We start from the raw sequence: 24,051 nt of genomic DNA, 5'->3' as shown, positions 1-24,051 counted from the left end.
AGGGCTGAGAGCAAAGCGACTATGATCTGCTCTAATGCAAGGCTTGAAAGAGCAGACCCCACTGGGAAGGCAGTTATCAAGGGATACAGGAACATGCTGCAGACAAACGAGATCAGCTAAAGACTCAGACAGAAATAGTCCTCCTGCCTCTTTACAGGGCAAATAGTCAATGGCACTGATAGAAGAGCAGGAACTGGAAAGGCAGATCAACCTTGAGAAATTAGTCAAGCAGAACATGTAGGTTACAAATATGACATGCCAAAAGGAAGGTGACAGGACAAGGCCCCCACTGTAACCATCAAGTAATGCTCAGAATCTTATTTTAAATTTTTCTTAGGGCAAAGGTGGCCAGTAACCATAGACCTTTTGATTTCTCCAGTGCTTCGGTCTCCCAACAAAATCACACATGACTACTTCTATATGGTATAAAACAATATGACAAAATATTCCAGGATCAAAGAGGATCCTATATGATCAAAGGGGGACTTGAAGGAGCCCTAGGGGACAAGGACAGTGTTCTAGGGGCTTAATTAGAAATGCTTGTGTACTTTGTAGAATTAGGACACTACACAGAGTGCTTACACCTTTTCCTTTAAATCAGCTCCAGTGTAGACTAGACTATTACTAGATGTGTGTGAGTTTTATTAGAGAACCACCAAGGGCGAGAGCCTATAAGCCATATTTAGATCACCTACAACACTATTCTCCAAGTTTTTGATAACACTACTAAGTATATGAAATGATTAGATGTGTCATGAATCAGAGTAATATTTTGTAGTGGGGCTGGTTATAATAGTATAGGACACCCATAGGTGCTACATTTTAATGCCATTTTTTTATAACCCATACCGATTCAGGAGCACCTTGGAGCAGTTACATGCTCATCAAATAACAGCTCCGAATGGCACAAGTAACCTTGTACCAATGGAGCCATCAGTCTGTATGCCCCTGGAAGATGAGGCTATCCTGCAGGTCCAGTACCACTATAATGGGACGGCTTGCCAGTGTTCTGGCCCAGCCTCAGCACTTTCATAAATTCTTCTCAGACACCAGAAGAGAATTATTCATGGGACTTAACAGTAGCAGACAATGTTGTACTGAGCAGCCTTGGGAGAAGCAGAGAAGGTGTATCCTCAGACAACAGACCAGCCATTAAGGGTAAATGACAGGGAGATTACAGGTGCAATTGTGTGCTGTAATCCAGTGAACTGAGCACAAGTTTGGTAATCAGGATCGGAGACCTACACTCTACTACCAGATACATAGCTAGACAGTGGCTATCTCTGGACAAGTCACATTACCTCTGTGTGCCTCACTTACCCCATCTATAAGATGGACATAAAGATATTTACTCACCTTCATAATGATCTTTGAAACATGTGCATTAAATGGCATGACAGAAGTGCAAAGTATTTTTATTTTTTAACTTATGCCACTTACAGTGATGAGTATATAAGGTAATACCAGGCTACAAAAAATATAGGAATGACAGAGTAAGTCTGGTGGGGAACTTGCACTATATTTAAAAAAAAAGCAGAGAGTCAAATAAGTTGAAAATCTTAAATGACTCAAACTGTACATAGAATCTCTATGCTTGAAGAATAAAAGTATAGCAGTAGGAAGATACTACTGAGCACCTGACAAGGATGGTGATGGTGATTGTGAAATGTAAGGGAGGTTAGAGAAGCTACAAAACCAGAAAATACAATAATAATGGGTGATTTCAATTACCCTCATATTGCTGGGGTAAATGTCACCTCAGAGATAAAATGTCTAGATACCATAAATGACTGTTTCTTGGAGCAGCTAGTCCTGTAACCCACAAGGAGAGAGGAAATTCTTGATTTAGTCCTAAGTGGAGCACAGGCTCTGGTCCAAGAGGTAACTATAGCTGAACTGCTCAGCAATGATTACCATGATGTAACTAAATTTAACATCCTTATAGGGGTGAGTGCCGGGGTGTACCTGGCCTTGCAGTCCCTTACAGGGAGGCCCTATGGGCCTACTAATCCCCACCCCAGGAAGCAACAAAGTGACAGGAAAGAAGCAGTGAAGTTGCATCCTCCAGTCCTGCCTAGAAAGCCTCACAGAAGTAGCCAAAGTCCAGTAGGCTCACATAAAAGGAGCCACGGGGCCTTAGCAGGTCAGTTCTTGGCTGGGACCAGAAGAGTGAAAGGGTACTCTTCTCTAGCCTGGAGATAGAGAAGAATCTGAAGATGCTGGCCCTGAGATAGGGCTGGAGATAATAAAAGGGGCACAGTAGGAAAAGGGCCAGGGCAATAGCAGCGACTGATTGGAGTAAACAGTAGGTGGCTGTTGTGTATAGGGTCCCTCGGTTATAACCTAGAGTAGTGGGCAGGTACAGTTACCTCTACTGGCCGCAGGTAAAATGGCATAAATCCCAAAAAGGGGACAGACCTTATTTGACATCCTAAACAAAGGCCTGAATTTAAAGGGCAAGGAGCTGGAACTGAAGACTAGATCTTTGTATCTGTGGATCATTTTTATGGATTGCGGATCAGATACAAATCTGATCCGCAATCTGCAAAAATGATCTGCAGATACAAAGTGGATGTCCACAGATTTGCAGGGCTTTAGATATAAAATTTGGATCCACATCCATCCACGAGCCACAAAAATGATTCACAGATATGGATATCTGTGGATATAAAGCGGATATCCATAAGATTTGGAGGATTCTACTGAAGATCCGGGAGAGGGGAAATAGACCACTTATTTCCCGGACTCTTTAATACCTTGGCAGAGGTTCAAATAAGTATCCACAGTTTGTGTAATTTTCCTGTGAATCAAATAAATTAGGAGAGATACAGGTGTACGTGAAACATACAAAACAAATTTCAAAAAGATTCATACTTTGTGCATTCTGTTGCAGTTTCAAAACTCATTCTGATTTCAAATCTCTTTTGTGAAACTCTTATGCAAAAATTAGTCTAGAATTATTTTAACTGAAAACATGGTGGAAGTTCATCATTTTCCATGTTCTTTCTCAGTGAAATTACTGTTTTGTTAAGTATTGAAAGATTGCAAAGTTGGGTTAGTATATAGAGGGGAAGTATGGGATGAAGAGAGAGCAAAAAATATCCAAACCAAAACTATGAACATTGCAAGAGATACCTAAAAAATCCTCAGTCTTGCACAGCCCTAGTCAGTACCGAGAGCAGTGGTTCTCAAAGCCGGTCCACCACTTGTTCATGGAAAGCCCCTTGCAGTCCAGGCCGGTTTGTTTACCTGCCATGTCCGCAGGTTCAGGCGATCGCGGCTCATACTGGCCACGGTTTGCCGCTCCAGGCCAATGGGCTGCGGGAAGGGTGGCCAGCACATCCCTTGGCCCACACTGCTTCCCGTAGCCCCCATTGGCCTGGAGCGGCGAACCGCTGCTAGTGGGACCCGCGATTGGCCGAACCTGCATATGCAGAAGTTAAACAAACTGGCCTGGCCCGCCAGGGGCTTTCCCTGTACAAGCTGCGGACCAGTTTTGAGAACCACTGACCTAGAGTACTACTACTCATCACACGCACTGACTTTCCAAAGTGCTAGGGGGGGGCGGGTGCTCGACCCCTGACTCTGCCCTGACTCTGCCCCAAGCCCCGCCCCCACTCCATCCCTTCCCCCAAGGCCCCACCCCATCCCACCTCTTCCCGCACAGTTCTGCCCCTCCCCCGAGCATGCCACATCCTCACTCCTCCCTTCTCCTCTCAGAGCCTCCTGGATGCCATGAAACAGCTGATCACGGTGCCCAGGAGGCATGGGGAGGGAGGGCGAGGTGCTGATCTGCAGGGCCAGCTGGCAGGCGGGCGGTGATGGGAGGATCAGGAAAGCTGATGGGGGGGCACTGTGCAGCCCCCTAGCACCCACAGAGTCGGTGCCTATGCTACTAATATTCTTATATGGCACTTTTCAGAAGTAAATCTCAAAGCATCATTATCCACATTTTACAGATGAGAAAGCTGAGGCACAGAGGGATAAAGTGACTTGCCCAGGGTTCCCAGCAGGCTAGTGGCAGAACCAGTAAAAGAACCCAGGTCTTCTGGATCCCAGCCCAGGGCGCCTATCCACTAGGCCACATTGCACCTTCCTTGCAACATATTTATGAAGAGGTTTCTTGTAAGACTTTGCTTCCTTTTTTCCCTCTTTTTGAATGCAACAGAGACTTTGAAATATGATGAGAAATAAATCATGATTCAGCCATGATTTTCACTTTATTCTCCTTGCTCTGGTGCATCAGTAATATATCTTTTTAAAACATACAGCACTACCAAAAATACAGAATTGAAGTGTAATAGGCAGTTGGCTAATATTGAGATTTTCATCTTGTTGGAGAGCTAGATGAGTTGTCATTTAGCCTTTTTTTTAGATTTTTTTTTTTAAATGAAGTATTCCATCGCTGGTTTTGTATTCTGGTTAACAAAAAAGACATTCCAATTGAATTAGCAGGAAGCTAGTGCTGGCAAAGAACATCATATGTTTCCCTTTTGAATATGGCATTCTACACATGCTGGTAATGAATACTGGCTGCCTTTTGATTTTTTTGCATAACTGCTTCTTCCTGAGATGTCATTTTAACCATTTTATTCTCTTAGATAATATTACATTATTTAATGCTTAGATGCGAAAGATCAGATTTTCACAAACCTTTCAAAATTTACCCTGAAAATTTTGGATGCCTACCAAATTGTGCATGCAAGAAACATCATTTGTATATTTAAATGAGTATCTACATGTACTAAGAGTATTATTGTTCACAGAACTGCTCTTTCACAAACAGAGATGTCAGGTTTTGCATGCACATAATTTCTAGGTGCAATTTGGAGACATTTGAAAAAATGGTAGAACATATTGATGGAAACAGTGCTATAGGGTTCATTTCAAGGGCATAACAGAGAAGTTTCATGCACTTCAAGACAATTGAAGGAGTTAAGATTTCACATACATTATCAATCTGTTTTTGTTTCACTGTGATCGTGAATCAATTAATTGCCCAAAACAATGAACCAATATGAACTAATTATGCTGAAACACAGCATGTCACAGGCTTGACTTCTTTAGAAAATTTTAAACACCACGTTTGTCACAAAGTTAAATAAGGAGCAACTTTTTGGACCACATTATCATTGGTGTGTGGAAATTACAAAAATGTTCATCATTGATAGGGGGAATATATTTTGGATAGTGGCAAGGATAGATACCAGGATAAGTCTACCATTTTAATGGAGGAAATATTGCATTTCAAACGCATTTTACTGAATTCCAGCTTTGAATCATAATTATAAGTAAAATTGGAAATCACACAAAAGGATAGTGTCTGGGCATTTTGACATATCTTGAAATTACTAGCAAATTCAAAGTATTACTTTGCCACTCTAAAAATATCCAGGTATTATTAAAAACATCCAGTGCCTCTAGCTTGGCACTTGTTACGTTTTCCATAGTTTATCCTGCACTTTTATGTTTTAAGAGTACTGGTAGGTGAATTTAAGTGATTTTGATCTGAAAGTCTGGATGTTGATTCAAATGGAATGTCAATCTACATAAACTATTCATCTTAATGAGCAATAAACCAATCATCAAGATGGTACTTATTTTTCTAGTTTCAAGTGTCAAAGTTATTAAAATACATTAAAAATTTAACTGCAGAGGCAACAACTACTTCTCCCCCCACATCCCCCACAAATAAAAAACAAAACAACAAATGGAAAGTTACAAATTAGCAAAGGCACTTTGAAATTACTTATCACATAACCACAGCACATTTCCTTGAAAGCTGGGAAAAAACAACATAGCACTTGAGGAAGAATGCACTTAATCAGGCCCTTTGATTTCCAGTCTCTTTGTCACAAGTGACAGAATAAAAGACATGCATGATACAGAACAGTCACAGGCTTCTTCTGAGACAAAGTTTAGTTATGGTGTAGTTTAGTTATGTTAGTCATCACTAGAGAGGGGAATTAATCTATTAGACCCAAATCCTTCAAACACTTACATACATCCTTAACTTTATGTACATAACTTCAGTGGGATTTCTCAAATCCTCAGAATTAAGCACAGGTACAAGAATTACCAGGATCAGAGCCATAGATTACAAATCACATGGCCAAAAGTTAAGTTGTAAAGTTTGTCCTTTAAATCAGCAGCTTTCAAACTGTGGTCAGCTAGCCACAGTTTAGAATACTTGCTAGTGGTCTATAGCAGTGGTTTTCAAACTTTTTTTCTGGCAACCCAGTTGAAGAAAATTGTTGATGCCCATGACCCAACGGAGTTGGGGATGAGGGGTTTGGGGTGTCGGAGGGTCTCAGGGCTGAGGCAGAGGGTTAGGGTGCGGGGTTGGGGCACGAGCTTACCTTGGGCGGCTCCCGGTCAATGGCACTGCAGGGGTGCTAAGGCAGGCTTCCTGTGCCCTGGAAGAAACCAGCAGCAGGTCCGGCTCCTAGGCGGAGGTAAGCAAGTGGCTCTGCATGGCTCCTGCCCACAGGCACCACCACCGCCCTCCCATTGGCTGGGAACCAGCCAACAAGAGGGCAGTGCCGGTGCTCGGGGTGGGGGCAGCGCACAGAGCCTCATGGCTCCCCTGCCTCGGAGCCAGACTTACTGCTGGCCACTTCCAGGGCACAGTGCAGTGTCAGAACAGATAGGGACTAGCCTGCCTTAGCTGGGGAGCACTGCTGACAGGACTTTTAATGCCCGGTTGGCAGTGATGACCAGAGCCACCACGACCCTTACATTCCGTGCCTTACATTCCGCGACCCAGTACTGGGTCACGACCCGCAGTTTGGAAACCTCCTCATCAATGTTTCCAGCTAAGAATATCAATAATTTCATATACCTCACATAGTGCCAAAGTGAACCTCAAATCCCTGGTAGTGTTACAGGTTTTTTGCATATGCAATCTGCATCTTATCTACATTGTATACATATAAATGAGGACAGAATTTGGATCTCTCGGTTTTGAATAGAAACACTCTATATTATCTGCTATGCAATCAAAGCATTAATCCTACTAACTGATTACCTGAGGTTTCAGACCTTGTCTAAGTCCAGGTAAGTAGAGAGTCATAAAGAACAATATACATATTTTTATCAAGGCAAAGAGACACCAAAATGAAACTCTGCATTTCTGCTTTGTTTCCCCCTGGTGAGACTGCTTGCTAACAAGAATGGAACGGAATTTGGTCTTAGCCTTGGGGTTATCTACAGCTTTGTCTGCACGCTTCCAGTTACAGCAGGCAGGGTAGGAATTAACTATTGTTGCCTTGCCTGTGGAAGGCTACTGTACAGACTGAACAAACTCAGAATAAACAAAGATGAAATAAATCAAGATCTTTATGCCAACATCTTCCTTTATTAATGGACGAGCAGGCTCTGTCCTCCCCCCCCCCCCCCCGCCCTTTAAGCTACAAGTATTCATGGAATGTTGAGTACAGCATCTGAAAAAAAGTGTTTAACTGAATTCTCAAGTGTGTAGCTGAATTCTCAACAAAGGGGACTGTTGATTTACTTGAGAACTCCAGCTTTTTCTTGCTTTTTTTAATAGAATGATCACCAGCTAAAGTCAAACTGGCAAAAGCTGAAATTTGCAATAGAAAGATCTGCCCAATGAATGATCTACTCTACATTACAGTAACAGTGTACTGTCACAGGATGTGCATCAGATACCAATTGAGTAGGTGCATATAAAGTTGAAAGCAACAACCAGCCAGGTAAGTTTAACCATGGCTAAACTTGTAAGAAAAGTTCTGGTTTCAGGAATAGCTAACAAGTGCAGAACTCTTAAAGGTGATCTGATTTTAAGTGAAAATACTTCCTTAAGATGCTAAATCAGTAACAAAAGATTGTACCCACTAAATTAAAAACCTCAAGTAGATACCTTTTAAGATTAATCATTTGAGAAGTAGTTTTTACTTTTCGCACATTTCAAGTCCTACATCTGGGGCTTTTATGTTCACTTCCTAACACCTGATGACACTGCTAACACCCAATACAACGTTCCAAGCATACAGGAAAATGCTACCTGCCTGGTTTCAAGTGGGGGAAAAATCAGTTGCCAAGGGAAACACAGAACTCTAAACTCAGGATCTGACAGAAGAATAAAAGAAGAACTGGTTTTCAAACACACACACACACACACACACACACATAAAGATATTTGTAAGTCTACATATATACTGACAGGGTAAAATTTATTGATGGATAGGTCAGTAGAAGGCCTACACACCACTTAACTGCCATATAACTGTTATATAGTCAGCACTGGATAATTTTAAATCAGTCTAAATGTAATAGCTCATTATAAAAAGGTGTCGTACATGCTAGCTAATTTCTGCAAATCTAATTTCAACAAAGCTCTGCTGACAAAGCAACTAAGTTAGATAATTTGTAACTCATTAATGACAAATGAGATGAAATAAAGTTATACCAATGTAATAGCTCTGTAATTTACTCAATATGCAGAGAATTAAAACTTCATTATGAATCAATAATCCATCAGCCATGGTGTTCTAAAATGCATGTTACTGATATTCAAAGTTATATCACATTTTCACAAAGGAACAAAAACTTGGATCTTTCCATTCAGCGATGAGAAATTATGCAAGAAATCAATAGGAAATGCATCAGGCAAAAGACTTTGTTTTAAGTCTGTAACTTGGATTTCTAAAGGATGCCAAAAAGTGCACACATACTGTTGCAAATTAACATTATCAAGAGCTTCCCCATCGGACATATAAGCCATTGCTTAATGTTTATTTCAGATGAATCAAATACCTTCTGCCTGCTTTGCAAATCAGTTTATTTTCTTTTTATTCCCATATAAATATTCTGTTTAGCTACATGTCATTCTCTTTAACAGTGGAATAGAAAACATCAAAAGCATTATTTCTTTTTCAAATAAAAATGAAGAGTATTTGGTGAGAGCATTTAAATTTTGATTTTGTGCTATGCTGTTTAGTGCTCCTGGATTGTTAGATGCCCCTGGGAGCTGGATGTTAAGGCTCAGTAGCTCCACCTTGTCACTGGCTGCCACTCAGAGAATGGCAAATGGCTGATAAAGCACTCAGTAGAATTTTTTGTCTTATATTATTCCAGGGCTTCCAAGGACCATAGTGTTGTCTGCAGATACTTTACTCAAAATCTGAAGTTTGCTGTACAGTAGGGGTTGCTGTTGGCTACAACTTATGGCAGAGAAGCTCTAGATGTTAAACATTTATTTTTATAATATTATTAATCACATAATAATTCATTCATACTCAATCCTGTATTGAGTTCCTGATTTTATCCTGGAGCTGGAATAGAAATTTAACTACTGTATTATATGCAGTGTTGTTATAGCCATGTTGGTCCCAGGATATTAGAGAGACAAGGGGGGTGAGGTAATATTTTGTATTGGACCAGTTTCAGTTGATGAGTGAGAGAGAAGCTTTTGAGCTTACAGAGAGCTCTTCAGCTCTAAGAAATGTACCCAGTGTCACCAGTGCTGGCCAGGGCTAAGCCCTGCCACCTCTGGGCATGTCAGGTTATAGCCCTGGCACCTGCTGCATCAGTTATGAATGTAAAAGAAAAGCTTGAGCCCCAGCACCTCTTTCATTACAAATTAAACAATGGGTGTCACAGCTAAATACAAGGTGGAACAGATTGTTTAGCATAAGTAGTTAACACACATTTCAAGGGATCATTTAAGGTGAAGTTGCCAGTTAACATCTCTCCAGTCATAGGGAGGAAAGGGAGGGCAGAAGCAGGGGACAGAATGGGTTTATTGTATTACAGATTGTTGTAATAAGCCATAAATACTGTGTCTTAATAAAGACCATGATTTTTAGTGTCTAGAAAAGTTATGAATTTAAGCTCTAGGGCTTGTCTTTTGACATTGTTGTGCAGGTTTTCTTTAAGGATAAATCTGAGATCAGATATAGAGTGATCATTTTGTGAAAATGATTCACCCACATGTGATATGGTGTTTTTGTCCTTTATCATTTTTCTCTGTGAGTTCATTCAAGAGTGTAGTGATTGTCTGGTTTCACCCATATAGTTGTTAACTGGAGCATTTAGTGCACTGGATGAGGTATACAACATGTTGTGATAGGCATATGTGTAGGAATCATAGATCTTGAAAGGTGTGTTGACCATCCTAGAAGTGAAGATATTTGTACAGATTTTGCATCTGTTGTTCTCGTGAGGTCTGGGGTGCCACTTTGAGTTGGTGTGTCCTGGTCTGTGGAGAGCTTGCTTATGATGATCTTGGAGAGGTTGAAGGATTGTTTGAAGGCCAGAATGGGGGTGGTGGAGGAGTTAAAGATTTATTTCAGGATCTGGTCCCAACCAAGTATGGGTTGTAATTGTTAAAGATACCCAGTACAGATTCCAGTGTGGGTGGAAGGTGACAACTAGGGATATACAACCAGAGCAAGGTTTTTTTTCCATATTGAAGCAGGTTCTCCCTTAGTATTTGTGTGGCCCATTCCATGATGCAATCTTACTGAAGTTGGTTCTAAAAGTGTTAAGGTGTATATCCCGGACTTTCTCCTCAGAGCATATTCAGTAGTATCTGAGTACCTACCTGTAGATAACAGATTTTTTGGTGCGTTGAAGGTGGATCTGTGATGGTAGGTGTGGTGATCTATGGGTTTCTTGTACATACTTGTCTGTAAGGTTCCATTGTTGAAGCAGATCATGGTGTCCAGAAAATTGATGTTAGTGTGGGAGTGTTCTAGAGAGAGTTTAATAGATGAGTGGTGGTTGTTGAAGTTGTGGTGGAGATCTCTGGGGGAGATTAGGTTGTCTGTCCAGAGGATGAAAATGTCACTGATGTATCTCAGGTATATCATGGGTTTCATGGTATTGTTGTCCAGAAATTCTTCCTCAAGGTGGCTATGAAGAGGTTGGAATATTGGGGAGCCATTCATTTCATCCTGACCCATTACAATTTAACATTCAACAACAAACACTTTGTCCAAATCATGGGAACAGCCATGGGTACTAGGCAGACAGCACTCAGGCCACTCCGATGGGTTCTGCTAAAGGTAAAAGGTCTCCAACAACTGCACTGGCGCACACAGAAATGAGATACCAGGAGTGGAATAGACATATGCAATCACTCGAAGAAATTCATGTTATCAGCTTGACAGGCAGGAAAACATTTTGCCATTAGTTCTGGCATGATGATGAATTTTCAAAATATCTTTTTGTATTGATTTAAATTGGAATAGATTAAAATAGAATAATTAATACAGACCTGCTGCTGGCCTGTGGTTGAGTGAATAGGCACTCAACAGGATCTGGCAGGTAGGGAGACAAGACTTAAATCCCAACACAAACAGCCAGAAATCCTTGCAGTCCACTAACAAGAGGTGGAAGGTAAGGGAATCACCTGTAGCTCCACATCTATTATTGATAATGCTGATAAGCTTAACCGGCAACATGAAGCTGATCCTCCCTGAGCAGTAGGGGACATAAACAAATAAACAGTATAAAAGAGATGGATCAGGTGGTTAGTGGAATGCACTCCCAAACGGAATTATATAAGTAACCCACTCTTGCACAGTGTGGCTCTCTGTCCCCCTCTAGTGGCTGGACTACAAAAAAAAGGAGTATGGATTTGAGCTAGCAAATGTGGGTCTTTTAGCTCAGGCACTAGAGGCTCAAGCTTTTAGACCTGAGGTCTCAGATTCATTCCCCATTGCTGAGAAATCATTCTGGGGGAATCACGTTAGACTTGCATGAAGGACTTTTGCTTAAGAAAAGCCTTTATATTCTTGATAGAAACCTTTGCCTAATAAAGTTGGGACCTTTGGGATGGGATTTTCCAAAGGGCACAGGACTGGCCTAACTGGTCCCTCTGAAATCAAAGGTAGCTTTGCTATTGCCTTCAATAGAAGCGGAGCCAGACCATCACTCAGGGCTTTGGAAAAGCTTATGTCAAGGCTCATTCCCTACTCTGGCACTTTGAGTGCAGAAGGTGAGGGCCTGCAAGGATTCTAAAAAATAATACTGGCCACTCCAGGCTTGTATTAAACTCCCAAGGTTACAGCTTTTCTCTGATCTTGGATGGGTAGATGCTGCCACCACCCAAATGCAAAACCCCTTTGAGGACCCAGGAAGGCACACTTGGGAATTCCTTCCTGTAAAGTACCCTCAAGCTCTTTCACCCCCACTCCGGGGAAGAGCTAAGAAAGAAAAACTAAGGAAATCAGCAGTTGCCACCAGCTAATTAAACAACATGCACACAAACCTCTTAGGACACAAAAATCCAATCCTGTTCTTAAAAAAGGTAAAATTTTATTAAAAACAGAAAGAAAGAAAATACATCTGGAAACTCAGGCTACTGTTAGATTTAAAAAAAAAAAACCACAAGGATTAAGCATCAAGAATAACTTTCTTGAGGTCCATCTTAAAGATTACAAGCAAAACAAAAGCATTTGGGGTTAGCACAGAGGAGTCCACAAGAGATAAAAAGAGATAAACCTAATCACATCTTCCTAGACATTTCCTGATCTACTTACGTATCTGGGATTTCAAATGAGTAGTTTCTAGGTATGATAACAATGATTTTTCATTCCTGGCCCAAAGCTTATTACAGCATAACTGCAGCCCTGTCTGCCTCTCTCTGAGAACAACAACAGACAGACAAAAGGGGAGCCTTGTTTCAATTTCAAACAGTTCTAGCCTTCCCATTGGCTCTTTTGGCCAGGTGCCTACTCACTTCCTTTTACCTATGTATTGCAGTGACTTTTAACCCGTTAAAGGTAAAGCAAGTAGAGAACAGCTACTAAGAGGGATTTTATAGCTAACTGGCAGGCTGGGTCCATAAAAGGGAGCTATCTCTCCACACACCCCCATCCTCCCCCTCCCCCCGTTCATTTATCACAGCTTATCTTTTATATTTATTTTGGAAGCACAGTAAACCATGTCTCTACAGCATTGAACAAAAAGCCTTGTTGGGCCTGTTCCTTACCTAATCACTGCACTGGCCAAACTATCATGTGGCTAATGTATTGTAATGTTTGCTTGTCACAGAAATGAACCCTATTGCACTGTCTTGATAAAACACACACTACTACAATGCTCTCCATTAAAAAGACCTTAGGTATCAATTGTTTGCCACTTTAAACTATGACTTATTTACTACCAAAGTGCACTGTTTACCTTACACTTAGAACAGGATATAACTTTGTATCTAAGATATCAATAAACCACAGTATGTGGTAAGGGTGAGGAAATAATGCTGAGCTTTGAATAGATGACCCACTCTATTTAGTGCAACGTGAACTTGCAAATCTTTCTGAAATTATAGTAGCTATCTAAAGAGTCAGAGGGAATCCCAGAATGGCCCACAGACTTCCATCTCTTCTACCATCAGTCACAAAATACCATTAAGAGTCCAGGATGTTTACTGCCATTAAAAGGGCGTTCTTCCTTGCAAACAAGGTACACATCACATAATTTAACCTGATTCCCTTCCAGCTTCTCAGCCAAGTGCTAGTCCAGAAGGTGAAACATGTTTTCAACAGCCTTGAAGTGTGCTTAATTAAAGAATAAGTGGGGGGAGGGATAGCTCAGTGGTTTGAGCATTGGCCTGCTAAACGCAGGGTTGTAAGTTCAATCCTTGAGGGCACCATTTAAGGATCTGGGCGGGAAATTGGGGATTGGTCCTGCTTTGAGCAGGGGGTTGGACTAGATGACCTTCTGAGGTCCCTTCCAACCATGATATTCTATGAACAATGTGTGACACTACATCAACGTGAACTAGAAATATGCCAGCAGAATGTATAATGAGACTAAGCGGCCAGGTTCCCTCTAGATAGTTCACAACTTTTTGGAAAGAACAACAAAGCTAAGTAAAATGTAGACCCCCTCTCCTTAGATCTAGCTGAGATACAGCGTACATAACCTTTGCACTCTCCTAATCCATGGGACAGCTAGGCGATGGTACAGCCCTTGTAATGTATTGCAACCTCAAGGGTTGTTCTAATTTCTGTCATTTTTTAACATTTCTCACTTGGGGTTGTTACACTAGCGGGAGATTGTGAGAGCACAACATGACATGCCCTGTATGTGGATGGGGATTAAGAGCAGAATAGCTAGCTATTTTGGTCCTACACAAGTTGGGGATTCCCCCTAGCCCATGAATCCTCAACTATTGGTGTAGGGCCCCTTAACACTGGGATCCTGTATCTGCCCTTTAAAGTTTAATTTGTGGTCCTTTCGATTGGATGTGTTCTTCCTTGAGACATGTAATATATTCCTACTACTTTTTAGATATAGTACCAACGCAAGTGGTTCCTACTCAGTATGCATTATTATTATTTACTGTTTTGAGCTGGATTTTAGCCTCAGTACTCACATTTTAATGTCAATGGCTAGAACCTATACATCACTATGAATATTTAGGATAAATGACTACCTCCCCTAGATTCCAAAAATATTTTGACAAACATGTATGCGGTGATTTGTCTTTCACTAACGATCAATTGGATTTCCATGCTTTCAGACCATTTTCATGACCAGGAAGAGCCAAGAGCACCATAGAGAAAACAGGAGGAGCACATTGGGAATGAGAAGTATATTAAGAATGCCTCTTTCCTTCCCTCTCCCATTTCTTTTTGGGTAAGTTATTGGTTAAATGGATCAGCATTTGAATATCATGGCACATTATAGATACCATTGAGAAATAGCTGTATTCAGTATTGCTAGTGGAAACACAAGAACTAAGAGAGATGACTTGAGAAGGATACATGCATCCTTCATCACTTTCTGAAAAATATTCTGTGGCAGAGAACTGGCATGGCAGAAAAGTGCTTTCAGTCTGAAATATGCTCTTAGTTATGAATAGTGCAGTATCTGTAAATTTGAGGCTTCCACACCAAAAGTATCTCATGATAGTTCTCAAGGTCGGACCTAACAGTAGCAACCATAGACTTTACGTACGTAAATCTGGTTTTAGTCTCAGATTAAATCCAGATGAGTAGTCCACCAGGGTCAGATGTGTTGGAAAAAAATGTTTCCATCACTTTTGACTCCCCCTTCAGATTAGGTCCATGTTTACAAAAGTATTTTGGCACCTAAAGACGCAGATAGGTGTCTAGTGGGAGTTACAAAAGTACCTAAATGAGTCATGTCCCTAATTCCCATTGATGTCTAATTGAATTTAGGCAACAATCTTGGCAAATTGTTGCAGTAAGTCAGCAACCTAACCATGTTTTCTGATGAACTTCTGGTCTGGTTGCAGACATCTGCTCCATTTCCAGAAGTCCACATAGCACTTCAACTTCTCATGGCCTATATTCCCTTGTGTAATTACAATAATAAAGAATCACATACAAATTGTTTCTTAGCTCATAACATACCACCTCTGATTCTTCTTAAACATTTAAAAAAAAAACCAAAGAAAAAAATCTTGTCAAAATGCGCTTACAGGTGGTCATTCAATTTATTCTCTCATGCATTTAATTGAATTCCTTGCAATTTCATGTGCATTATAATAGACTTCTTTTACATCATCAGGAAACAAGTTTTTAAACATGTGCTGTGCATTAAACATCACATAAATATTCAGCAAAGGAAAGAAAAACAGTTCTGGAGGAGTATAGTAATTTTACAGTCTCTGGTTTCCAATACATTTTTACAGCAATCTTAAACTGCATTAGCAAGTTCCAGTTTATTGTCAAGCTTCTGCACAACATCCCTCAATGACATGTCAAATCTTTACCACAGCAGTTGAACTCCTAAAGCTGTCCTCATTGGCAGGAAACTTGTCAGATTAAATTGCCACCTCTTGTCAAGTGAAGATATATGATCTGATATCTCTCTGCTGATGATGACACAAACTATTTCTTCACTTTGGATGGATTATGAATCTCTAGTGTATCTCACTATCAGCAGAGATATAGGCCATGGTGAGAGGGGAACTATATTTTGTTGACCACTTGAGAGATCATGGTTCACTATAGATTTCTAATAACCTTGCATCCCCTTGTCTATTTCTTATTTTGTTTCACTTTTTCTCCCAACAAACTGTTTTGGTATATTTGCTTTGCTATCTAGGGAATAAGAAAGTAAAATGTTTTCAATATTTCCTGACTCTCAAGTGCTGCTTTTAGTGATCTGTTGGCTCATATGCTTATTTACTACTTTGAAACATTTATTTTCTTAAAGAGATTATTGTGTATTATTTCTGTTATTTACAATGAGTTCCTAGTGATAGAAATTTTTTCAGAAGAATGAAATGTTATTCATAACATGTGCATCATTACACAGTACAGGAGATGATGGAATAGATTACCAAAGAGAAAAAAAAAATAGCTTTGTGTAATGCCTTTTATATTCAAGATATAGCAAATAGCTTTACAGAGGAATAAGTTAAATACTTATATTAAGCAACAAAACCAGATAAAATACAGTCATGGTGTAGGCAAATCTACCAGCATCTGTGTGATAGTAGTTTATACACATCCTAAAATATTAGAACTTTTTACAGGGTCTGATCGAAAGCGCACTGAAGTCAGTGGGAGTGTTCATGTAGGAAGAAAGTCTTTCAGGATACTAGAATTAACCTTTAGTGTTTCAAAGTGCCATAAGATCTTTAAACGTTATTTAATAGCCATGAGTGATGAGGACAAATACAGCATTTTTCCCAGTGTAAAAATGTCCCTAGAAGTCCCACATACAGTGTTGTCACTGAGTGGGAACTCAAATTTTGTTGTGGGGTTTAAGTTTCTGACTCATAGATGATAATGCGGCCAACTGAGACCTATGAAAAGATCAGGCTGGAAAATAGGGAGGGAGGCGGTGTTATCATGGATTGTTTTGAAAAAAACAAATGTGAATTTCTTTCATTTAATTACAATCAGCTTTAATTAAATTATATTTTGGGTGACTAAAACTGTGTTTAATTATTTACAGCAGATAGCTAGACATTTCTGGGACTGACAGAGTATATTTTAAAAACCTTCTTTGGTTCACTTTCTTTGGTTCAACCAAAATGAAGGTAACATCAGAAAGATATTTACCTTCCAGAGCTACCTAACAGGCCCAAAACTTTGATGTCTTCTATTATTTCAGGGTGGTTTTTTTTAATGGAATCAAGCTCTTCAGGACTTGATTACCTTTAAAAATGCCCCACTGTTACCAAATGCCTTTGTTTTCAAATTTCCATTAAGATTCTCCCCCTTACCCGCAAACTATCCTCTGATTATGATATTTGAAAATGAACTGGAAATCAACAACAATTTCATATTATTTTAAAAAATAAATCTGCTAACTTAGTATTCTGGAGTGAACACTTCTACTCTTCTATTGATAACTATCACAATTCTTGGGGAAAAGTGGCTGTTTTTACAGCTTGGGTCTTAGAGTAGAACTGGTGAAACCATTTTGAACAAAAAATAAAAATCCAACTGACCCCCAAGACGACAATATTATTGAGTCAACTCTGAACCTTTCTGAAGACTTGAATCAAATTATTTTAAATAACAATTAATAAAAACACACAGCAAATCTTTCAAGCTCCTTCTCAGAATCAGAAGTGCTGATAAGTGTCTTATTTTGCCTCCTGCTTGCAGGAACACAAGTTGTCATCTCTCTCCAAGTCACAAGGTGAAATGGCTACTGGCAGCCAGTGGCAGAGTGCAATAAAAATAATCAGGACCCAGAGGAAGTAGCTTCTGAGCCTGGGGCTAAATCAGAAGTGCAGCCTGAACTATTCCAAAGACAGTAGGTGGGTGATAATACAGGGAATAAAATAGCCAGTATGTCAAGGGCCGGGGAGTGTGTGAATGGGAATGCCTTCTTTCTTTGGAACTCCACAAACTTTTCCAAAGCAGCTGAATCCAAGCGTACACTGTAGACTTTTACCCTCTAATGGATATGAATTTCAACTTGTTGAAACCAGATGGAAGGCAGTATTTTTGAGGGAAAGTTTGAAAATCTTAATACAGAAGGACAAATCACAACGACACCCACAGAACAGATCAGAATAGCATTTTGTCAATTAAATTAAGCTATTACATTTGTAAATCACCACAAACTATTCAAAGAACAATTACGGATGGTGACTGCAAACTTACCTCAAAGAGAGAACCTCTTTCCTTTATCATTCGCCCAACCTGGATTCCATTTTCATCTCTACAGAGAAAAGTGATATATCAGAAAATTCAAGAAATCATAGGCTAATGTTACCTTATTAAAATCCTATTTACATAGAATTAACATAAATATGACTTGGTAAACCATATGCTACTGCATCTGCTCCTTTATGTATTAGTAACAACTGTCCCCTATAGGGCTCTCAAATTAATATGTATTAGAATATATTACAAAATATGCAGATTCTCTTGGCAATATAATTTGTAGGTAGATGATTTGTAGGCATGTAGTTTTGCAGTATTGGTATTATTCCACATGTCAGCTGTTTCTTGTAGTGTGATTAAACCATGGTAACATCTGACTATTCTGCTATTAGGATTTAATATAATTGTATCAATGATTACGAAAGTCCAAATCTTCTATTTCCTACATTAGGAAACCTTGAATTTAGACATGTCAAAATAACCTTACAGTAAATCATTTCAGTACTTAGCAGCCTAGAAGATTCCCAAGTAATTTTTTCATTACCAGGATGTTTAATATTTGTTAAGCAAGGAAAACATTTTACTGATTCACGGAATAGATAAAAAAAAGTTTTAACCTAAATTTGGATAAGAAGGTTACATCCCAAAATTCATAAGACCAAACTCCCCCTTTTAATAAATGCCTGCACCTCCCAGTGAATTCAACAGGTACTTCAATAAACATCCATTCTATGCAGTGAATGAGACAAGGATCCTTTACAAATAGTGTGCGATCATTGTGATGGTGCAGAGATGGTGACAGCTCAAGTCAAGGTGATCATGTCTCAACTGAACACAGACAAACCCATAACTGGAATCAGTCGAACTCACCTGTGGGTTAGTATTGTTTAAGTATTAGAATTATAAGAATGCATTTAGTGTTTAGATTTTTTTTGAATGTCTGAGTTGCTGCATGCCTTAAACTCACTTTTAAATATCTGTAACCCATATTGTAAGGTAATATTTTTGAAGCTATATTGTGAGCCTTAGATTGTGTAAATCACCAGACAGGAGAAAGATATCAATTAGTATCAATGATTAATCTTAAACAGAAGGTGTTATGCCCCTCCCCCAAAAGGAATGGTCCATTGATAGCAGATGGACTATTGTGGAATGTTGCAACTGGAATTTCCCTACATACCATCAACAGGAGCACAAAAGACTTGTGTTGATATTCTGCCTCCTTCCCTTGAAAATGAGTCATGCAAGGGACTCCTCCCATCCAGTGAGCTTTGCAACTGAAAACAGGTGGGAAGAAGAGAACAAAAACCCCAGATAGGAAGGAACTGATTATCTCTGTGCAGCTTGGACTCTGGGGAGCAACATGTTTCTTGGAATAAGCGAGCAATCCCCAGCTGCTTAGCCCAGGCTAGCCCTAAAGGACATACAGAGCTCACTGATCATAGAAGCTTCTATTATCTATTGAAATTTATGATTGAAACTCATTTGTGTATCTTAAATCTTAAATCCACTTAAATCTTATAAATAACTTTCTTGTGTCCCTTCCTCCCCCATTTAATAAATCTTTATTATAGGATCGGTTACACACATTGTCTTTGGTGGAAGATCTAAGGAACGATTGAAAAGGGGTAAGTGACTGGGCCTTTGGGACTGGGAGCAACCTAAATATTGCTGGTGATTCTTGGTGTGAGGGACCAACTACCAAAAAGGTAAGCTCACCTGGGTGATTAAATAAATGTGACTCCATGTTAAGACTGTTATAGTCCCTGAGAAGTTTATATTTCATAATTGGTTGGTGAAATCTAAATATAGAACTCACAACCAATTTGACGTTTGTGCCCTGGTTCCTAACAGTCTGCCCTGAGTTTGGCACTCACGCTCTTCAGTCACTATAGGCAGCATTACTAGCAATCATACTTCGCACAAAGAAGGGGGCAGAAATAAGGTTGCATGGGTATATATACATGGACTGTGTTTATCTGTATTACAACTGGCTGAAGAAAGGGGGAAAATTTCAAAAATAAATTGATTTTTCTTTTTTTTTAAATTGCAAAATTTGAAATGTTATCAATTTTAAAAATTTTAACCAGATCTAAATTACATATATTACAGATATATAAATGCATGAATATGTGTTTACATATGTACCACTTGCATTGATTGAAGGATGGGGCTAGATTTCATTCTGTGGATGGGACTAAATTGCATTTTTAAATTAGGGTCTGTGGGCCACTGCATTTGGCATCACTCAGTGGCACTTTTTTAAGACCACCAGCAACTGAAATCTGGAGAATATAGAGAAACCAGGCTGTGAAAATAAATGGCTGTCACGATCTTGAAAATCTTCATAGTCAGTAATGAGACTTTAAACTAAACTTAATAACTTAACTTAATAAATATAACTTAATATAACTTAATAAATAATGGATTGATATGTAAGTAGAGAAGATAATAAAAATATGAAGTGAAGAGCATGGTTTCAAATAGCCTGTAAAGGGTAGATAAAGAAACTAGTGACTCTTCTTAGAAGACTATTACCATGCTTCAATATAAAACAAACAAAGAATGATTAAACACATTTTAGTTGCTTCTGTTATAACATGCAGCCTTTGGTAGGCTGCAAACTCAGAAAATATGAAACATCAGATGTCTAACGTATAACTGGGGAGGAAAAAAGTATACGACGTAAAGAGGAACATGGCAATTATACAAACAAACTCAAGAGGTCTTGTGGCTCCAGGAGTGGAACCAGAAGGACACTTAATTACATTGCTGCACCACCACTAGGTGATGCCAGGTGAGTTCTGCCATTAGGTGCTGAAGATGACTATTGAAATGTGTCTATCCACAGAATAGTACTATTGATTCTCAGCTAAGTTTGCTTTCTACTGTGAATAAACAGTACCATAGCTTAGTGGATTGATTCATATTTACGAGAGGATCTCATATGGTTATTCACTTTATGAAGATAATTGTTTTGAACATGTAACGTTGCTTCAGATTGCTTTGAACAGGATATTAAATAATTTGTGAAAAAGTAATACGTAGCTTCAAGATGCCTCAAACTACATTTGGCTCTTTCTGACATCCATCCACTGCTCTCCCAAGCTGCCTTTGGATCTGCAAGGTTATACAGACAGGGACTGTCTATGTTGTGTTTATACAGCACCTAGCTCAGTGGGGTTCTGATCCATGTCTAGGGCTTCAGTAATATTACTACTACTACTACTACAAGAATTTTAGTGAGAAATTGCTAAAAGGATTTCCCATACCATGACATCCAAGGCAAATGGCATTTTCCATGTTCTGATTGATTCATCCTTGCTAACTTGTGTGCCTGCATCTCTAATCTTTGCTACTTACATCTCTGTTTCTAACAAGTCCTGTGAGCCTATGGGACTGGCTCCATCCTGGCTGAATAGTGCCCATAGGAAAGAATAGTTGTATTGATTCTATTATGGAGGAAGATTACATTAATAGCAGCAGTAAACTATTCTTCCTGAACTTGAGTCTCCCTATGGGCAAGTGTTCAGTCTATTCTGGATTCTGATCATTGCTTATGGCCAGCAGATTAGAAATCACATACTGTTGTGGAACGTTTGCTCATTGGTGTATGTACTACAGATCACCTTACATAACAGGAAATGCTCCTAGTTGGCTTTACTTAAAATGAACTTGGTAGTGCCAGGGAAATAATTTTGCAGATCAACTGAAATCTGATTTTTCATAGATAATCTATTTTCTATGTTTTCATTTTGTTCTGGAAACACCCTATATCACAGGCAAATCACCATAAAATATGGTATTTAGGTCAGCTTCAAGATTTGGTTCTATATTAAAATTAAATGCCAAAATCAGAAGCTGCAGATGATGGCTATCTATATAGATACATATGGCCTCTTCCTTGTAGCATCTAACATCAAAGAATTTATCCTCACAATACCCCTGTCAAGTAGGGAAATGGAATTAAGAAAGATTAAAGACTTGCCCAAAGTCACTAAGGTCTGGCCTACACTGGGGCGGGGGGGAGGGAGGGCGCAGGTCGATCTAAGTTACGCAACTTCAGCTACGTGAATAACGTAGCTGAAGTCGACGTACTTAGATCTACTCATCGCGGTGTCTTCACTGCGGTGAGTCAATGGCTCCCCCGTCAACTCCATCTGTACCTCTTGTTCTGGTGGAGTACCAGAGTCGACAGGAGAGCACTCAGCTGTTGATTTATCATGTCTAGACTAGAAGCAATTAATTGACCCTCTGCTGGATCGATCGCTGCCTGTCAATCCCGCGGGTAATGTAAACAAGCCCTAAAGGAGTCTCAGTGGGAATTAAACCCAGCTCTTCTGAATCCTAAACCAGTGCCAAAATTGCAGGACCATTCTTCCTCACAATCAGTGAGTCATACATTAAATTCAGTGTCTCTGATATTGACATGTTTTATTAAGTAATTAAGAATATATACCATGTGTTATTTCAATAGAAATTAATTTTTAAACAGAATTACTGAGATTTACGTATAAGAACATCCTAAAAGTTGAGCATTTCCCACTGTTCAGTGATTGTGATATGTCCATAAACACAGTAACAGGGTAACAGAGTACCACTCCTCCCTCTCAGCCCCACTGGACCTAGAACTGTACAAGGGAACCCCTCCTCTCAGGATACTTGAATCCCTAGGGTGTCCCTCCTCCCTGGCCATATGTCCTAGAGGAAAGAAACTGCTGGGGCAGGCCAGCCAGAGATTCAAGACTGCAGGAGCAGCTGCAGATGCAGATAAAGCAGGGACTGCTGAAGTGGGGTGAGGGGAATACATTCCTCCAAATGTTACAGGAGTTTATTGGTGGGGTGGGGGATCAGGTAAATAGAAAGGCACAGGAAGGGCGATAGACACTGGAGGCTGCAGAGGACAGGGAGGAGGACAAAAGGGCAGTGTCATAAATATAAAGGGAAGGGTAAACACCTTTAAAATCCCTCCTGGCCAGAGGAAAAGCCCTTTCACCTGTAAAGGGTTAAGAAGCTAGGATAACCTCGCTGGCACCTGACCAAAATGACCAATGAGGAGACAAGATACTTTCAAAGCTGGAGGGGGGGGGGAGAAACAAAGGTTCTCTCTGTCTCTGTGTTGTTTTTGCCGGGAACAGAAAAGGAATGGAGTTTTAGAACTTAGTAAGTAATCTAGCTAGATATGCATTAGATTCTGTTTTGTTTAAATGGCTGATAAAATAAGTTGTGCTGGATGGAATGTATATTCCTGTTTTTGTGTCTTTTTGTAACTTAAGGTTTTGCCCAGAGGGATTCTCTATGTTTTGAATCTGATTAGCCTGTAAGGTATTTACCATCCTGATTTTACAGAGGTGATTCTTTTACTCTTTCTTCAATTAAAATTCTTCTTTTAAGAACCTGATTGCTTTTTCATTGTTCTTAAGATCCAAGGGTTTGGGTCTGTGTTCACCTATGTAAATTGGTAAGGATTTTTATCAAGCTTTCCCCAGGAAAGGGGGTGTAGGGTTTGGGAAGATTTTTGGGGAAAAGACGTTTCCAAGGAGGCTCTTTCCCTGTTATATATTTATTAGATGCTTGGTGGTGGCAGCAATAAAGTCCAAGGGCAAAACATAAAATAGTTTTAACCTAAGCTGGTAAAAATAAGCTTAGGGGTTTTTTCATGCAGGTCCCCACATCTGTACCCTAGAGTTCAGAGTGGGGAAGGAACCTTGATAGGCAGGTATGAAGGGCACGTAGATTGATGCTGAGTTAAGGGATTGTGATGGGGGCAGGGAGGATTACATAGCCATTTAGCAGTGCAATCCAATTCTGGAGGCACTAAGATCCATGTGTTGTCCTACCTCCTCCCTGCCCTGTGGGCTGGGGAAAAGAGACTGCAGTGAGGAACCAACCAGAGACTGAAGCTGGCACTGCAGCCCCAGAAGCAGTTTAAGCTGGGGACTTCAGACTCTGATGATGACATCAGAGTATTTTCTAC

General features: G+C 39.8%; 1 long non-coding RNA gene across 1 annotated transcript in view; it reads right to left on the bottom strand.

Annotated features, from left to right (window-relative positions):
• LOC311525697 overlaps positions 1 to 24,051 on the bottom strand; it is a 372,687-nt gene that overhangs the window by 250,591 nt on the left and 98,045 nt on the right. Inside the window, exon 2 of the long non-coding RNA XR_014712841.1 lies at positions 18,072 to 18,129. This is a non-coding gene — a long non-coding RNA (uncharacterized lncRNA). The remainder of the gene's footprint in view (positions 1 to 18,071; positions 18,130 to 24,051) is intronic.

Source organism: Lepidochelys olivacea (assembly GCF_965140295.1).
Source record: "Lepidochelys olivacea isolate rLepOli2 genome assembly, chromosome: 8".
NCBI classification, from domain to species: Eukaryota; Metazoa; Chordata; order Testudines; family Cheloniidae; genus Lepidochelys; species Lepidochelys olivacea.
Note: the sequence above shows the minus strand (reverse complement) of the source record. Positions and strands in the feature narration are given on the sequence as shown.